Genomic DNA, 5,427 nt, shown 5'->3' on the forward strand with positions numbered 1-5,427 from the left:
TAAAAATACAAAAATTAGCTGGGCATGGTGGTGGGCACCTGTAATCCCAGCTACTCAGGAGGCTAAGGCAGGAGAATCGCTTGAACCACGAGGTGGAGATTACAGTGGGCTGAGATCACACCACTGCACTCCAGCCTGGGCAACAGAGCTAGACTCCATCTCTAAAAACAAAAACAAAAACAAAAAAAAAGAGAGATAAAATAAAAAAAAGATAGTTCCCAGACATAAATATAGTTAGCTCAATGAGAAAAAAAATTAAGTTGACATTCTATAAGGTATAATTAAAATTACATAGGACAAATGGGATGGACTTCCGCCAGTTTTTGGCTACCCAGCATCTCAACTCTTCCCTTAGTTTGTGGAATTGCTATTGTGTAGGCTTTGAAGCCCTGCCTCCTACTACAGAATCTGAAAAGGACACAGATGATTAGACAATTGACAATTTGACTGTGGCAGCTGGAGTGTGGCCCATAACCCCAGTTAGTGAACTGAATGCTCTGTTAAGGGTTTTTAGCTTGGAGTTAGTGACACTAAGCAGCAGCAATAGGTTAAACCTCATTTCACAGCTGCCAACATCTAGTGTCTGGCAGTGGTGGTGCTGGTACACTTAGCATCCAATCATATCATTGGCATCCTCCAGTACAGAATGTCAGCAATAGGGGATATAGAAGTTTGATGAAGGTTTGCGCCGTTCCTAAATTTGCCTTGACAGTTCTTCACCCATTGTAAATATGCAATTTGATCGGCATATTCTGAGGTAAGAGGTAGGGGACATCAGCATCTCCTACCCCAGGGTCAGAAGGAAGGAGACAGTGACACACCGCTTGCTTTCTTGCCAGTACCATCTTGCCTTCTGAAAAGCAACCATCAAATCCATCTTGGTGGCAAGAGTTCCACAGTCTTCACTGCTTCAGTGCTGGTGGATGCCATCGGAGACAAACCTTCCATTCCTGGTTCTTATTAGTGCTTCAGAGAACTACAAATGAGTTTTCTTGATTGAATAGAAAGTTCAGTGATTTTTTTTTTTTTTTTTTGGTAGGTATCTCTTTGAAAAGCAGTATTTGGGCAGTTTTCTGGAAGTATTTCTGAAAACAGGCTTTCAGAACTCCTCCTGGAGTAAGGAGTAGGGTAGGAAGTACATAAGTGGTTTCTGGGGTCAAGTATCTTGTGTATAAAATCACTTTGGTAAGGACAGAGTGAACAGCCTACCCAGGTTAAGGGGACCAAGCAAACACAAAATGGAAGATGGAAACCTGGATACTATTACAAAAGGATTTTGAGGTCAACTAAGCAGGGAGAATGTGAGCTACTCCCAGATGGACTAAAAATTTCTTTAGCTGTAATGATTTCTTCTGGCTTGGATTTCACAAAATTGGAAGAGTATCACTACTATTCTAACAGAGTCAATGGGATTCCAAGTACAGTAATACACCATATAATAACATTTCTGTCAACAACACATATATGATGGTGGTCCCATATGATTACAATATCATATTTTTAGTGTACTTCTTCTATATTTAGATGTGTTTAAATACACAAATACTTTCCATTATATTACAAATGTCTACAGTATTCAGTAAAGTAACATGCTGTATAGGTTTGTAGCCTAGGAACAATAGGCTACACCATATAGCCTAGGTGTGGTAGGCTATACCATCTAGGTTTGTGTGAGTAAACCATGGTGGTCACATAACAACAAACTCATGTAATGATCATTTCTCAGAATATATCTCATTGTTAAATGATGTGTAGCTGGACTTCTATCCTGTTTCAAAGAACTAAGGATCTAAAGACATGGCTTTGTATATCCAATCCAGATTCTTAGGCTGTAATTTAAATTTGTTTTTTCTTATGACACCGTTAAGTGTAGATGACAACCACTGTCCAATGTGCTCTGATAAGAACCCTGTGTGCCCTAAGGGAACTGAGGCTGAGAGTTCTCTTTTCCAACCTGAGTAATCTCAATTTTCTCCAATTTTCTTGATAGCTTCTTTCCTAACCTTTAAAATTTTTTTCCACATGGAACTCTTTCCAAATGTCATATTCAGGTTTTCCTAAAATTGTGCAGACTACTAAAAAAGACAGGTGTATAATTCTAATGTTAGCTTTCTTCTAATTCACTGTGACCTTTTCTATGCAAATCAAAACCCCATCATATTCTTACTGTTTCTACCTCTTTTCTGCATGTTAAAAATAGTGATATTTCTTTAAGCAGTGCTTTGGGAAAAGGCCAATCCTAGTTCGTTTTATTTCTTTTTGTCAAAGCCAGTTTTCCTGATTTCTTCCAATAATCTTGGTTTCAGGCAATACTGCAAATAGGGCCACAAAATGATTCAATATTCCCCCACATGCTTTAAGTTTCTGTAAACCCTCAAATTTACAGACTCATTTCACACTATTATGATTTCCTCCTATATTTTAGGCTTCTTTGCTTCCTATTTTGTCTTTTGCACAATAAATTGTCTCATGTGCTTTGAATTTCTGAAGTATGTTGGATCCTAAGCATCCTTTTATGCATTTGACATTAAATACTTAAAATAGTTCACATTCTTTAAACTGTACTTATTATACCATTGTAAATTAAAACAATATCTACTTGATTTATTGAAGGAAATAAATGTCATATTCCTGGACTTTCTCTCCTTTTATACACTACACTACAGATTTATAAAATCATCCCCCCATTTAAAAGAAAAAAGCCATTTTTAATGCATATAGCCTCACAATATTTTCTTTTCTTTTCTTTTTCTTTTGACATGGAGTCTCAGTGTCACCCAGGCTGGAGTGCAGTGGTACAATCTCGGCTCACTGCAACCTCTGCCTCCCGGGTTCAAGTGATTCTCCTGCCTCAGTCTCCCGAGTAGCTGGTACTACAGGTGCATGCCACCACCCTTGGCTACTTTTTTGTATTTTTAATGGAGACGGGGTTTCACCATGTTGACCAGGCTGTTATCAAACTCCTGACCCCAAGTGATCTGCCCAACTTGGCCTCCCAAAGTGCTGGGATTACAGGCGTGAGCCACGGTGCCTGGCCCGCCTCACATTATTTTCTAATTTGGCTAATGTATACACAATTTTATATCATGGTTTCTATGTCAAAAGATGTGGATTTCTACTAGCAGTTCTCAAAGGGGTCTTAGTACCCCTTTGCCCTCTTAAAAATTATGGAGAACTCCAAAAAGCTTTTGTTTATATAGGTTATATCTATCAATATTTACTATATTAGAAATTAAAACTGCAAGCTTGTCTGGGTGTTGAAATTACAAGGCTAGATGCTGTGGCTCACACCTGTAATCCAAGCACTTTGGGAGGCCAAGGCGGGCGGGTCACCTGAGGTCAGGAGTTTGAGAGCAGCCTGGCCAACATGGTGCCCCCCACCCCCCGTTTCTAATAAAAATACAAAAATTAGCTGGGTGTGGCACGAGCCTGTAGTCCCAGCTACTTTGGAGGCTGAAGCAGGATAATTGCTTGAACCTGGGAGGCAGAGGCTGCAGTGAGCCAAGATCATGCCACTGCACTCCAGCCTGGGCAACAGTGGGAGATACCATCTCAAAACAAAAACAAAAACAAAAATCACTGCAAGCTTTAAAAATGTTTCTTTATTAGTTCATTTTAAAATAATAAACTCACTGCATGTTAGCATACATGTTTTTATGCAATAATAATTTTATAAAAATTTTTAAAATTAGTGAGAAGAGTGCAATTGTTTTAAATTTTTGCAAAGTTATTTACTGTCTGATTTAACAGAATACAGCTGCATTCTTATTCTCCTATTGCTTCTGCATTCAATCTGTTGTGATATCACACAGCATATTACAGTCTCTGGAAAATTCCACTACACATTTGTCAGAAAGGCAAGTAATGTCTTATTATTATGAAAATAGATCTGATCTCAAGGACCCTGTAAAGGTCTTAAGCCATACCCAAGAGTCCCTGGACCACACTTTAAGAATCCTGTGATTTAGATAATCATTCTTCATAAATATTACATAGCATCCTAGTATGTGAATGTTCCATAGCATTTACTTGTGGCTGGTATAATTTTAGTTCCTTTGAAAGTAACCTTTCGTTTTATTTGTTTTTATCCTTTGGAAGCTTGCAGGATTCCATTTTCTGGATGTTTAAAATCTTTACCAAGACACACCAAAGAATTATCTCCTCATCAGTTTTCCCAGGAAAATGGCATGCTTGTTAAAGTACAATCTCTGATGCTATTCAATGTCTGAAGAATTTCTTCTATTTTTTTCTTTTGGTTATTGCTTTCATTTTGCCTTGTGCTTTGGGAGCACTTATTATTCAAAGCAGAGACCTCTGTTATATATCTTCCATGTCTGCTATCTTTATTTACATTTTATTTATCTTTTTGTTAAATTCTTCCGAATTCTCTAGATGTGTCTCTTTTTATCCTCTATGTTGTTGATTCTGTAATCTATTCTATCACATCTTTTTATTACTTCAAAAAGAAATTATTTTGGCTAAGGTTTTGATTTTAAATATGGTGTTCTTATTTAACAAAATATTTTCTTTTCTAATTTAGAATAATGTGAGTTTTCTAAACTTTTTTGTTTTCTTTAATGCTTAAGTAGATTCACATTTACATTTCATTTTTTTAAGTCGTAAAATATTTTCGTAGGTTTTAGGGTCGCAGTTGTTTTAGTTTTAAGAATTTTTGTGTGTCTGTTTCTTTTGGTCATAGAACAGTATTTGCTGCTATTAATTATTTCTGCCTGAGAGCCTTGAGATGCTAGTACTAAAAAAAATATAGAGAAAACCCACCTGGACCTACAGCTAAAAGGCAAGCAGGATAAAGATGTTACTCCCAATTCCTCTTCCCCCCTCAAGTATTCTGGGTAGTCAGAGGTATCCCACCAAAGTCTAGAGCTCAAAGCCTGTCCTGTGAATGAGTATAGAGTAACTCATCAGGGCTGGGGCCAAGCTTTATGAGAATACAGCAGAGCTTTCTATGCTTTTCTGTGAACAAAGAGGACAGCGCCTAGAAAATAAAACAGAAAGAGGAGCAGGACACTGTAGTCCTGTCAGCTGACTGGACAGAGAACATCAGGGAATGAACCACAATATGATCAGGCACATCCTTTGCGGTTAATGCTAAAGATTCCTTCATTTTCAGATGGTATTTTAAGGAAATTGTGGAGAAGGCTGCTGTTGTAATCACTCTGCTTTCCAGAATTACTTCTCTTATGGATTTCAGAAGATCAGAAAGGGTCAGCCACCTAAATCTATTTACGTATTAACTTCCTATGGGAACAGTGCCTACAAGGTTGGCACTTTTTTCCCTCATTCACATCAGTAGGGAATCTTCAACTTTCACAATTTAATCTTTTTCTTTAACATCCTTTCTTAGAAAAGCAAAATTTTCAGCCGGGTGCAGTGGCTCACGCCTGTAATCCCAGCACTTTGCGAGGT

General features: G+C 37.7%; 1 protein-coding gene across 2 annotated transcripts in view; it reads right to left on the reverse strand.

Annotated features, from left to right (window-relative positions):
- The window catches only part of EHHADH (enoyl-CoA, hydratase/3-hydroxyacyl CoA dehydrogenase), a 79,274-nt gene that overhangs the window by 32,445 nt on the left and 41,402 nt on the right, over positions 1-5,427 (reverse strand). The gene's annotated exons all lie outside the window — the stretch shown is intronic.

The sequence above is a fragment of the Colobus angolensis genome, unplaced genomic scaffold (assembly GCF_000951035.1).
Source record: "Colobus angolensis palliatus isolate OR3802 unplaced genomic scaffold, Cang.pa_1.0 Scaffold245, whole genome shotgun sequence".
Taxonomy (NCBI): Eukaryota; Metazoa; Chordata; class Mammalia; order Primates; family Cercopithecidae; genus Colobus; species Colobus angolensis.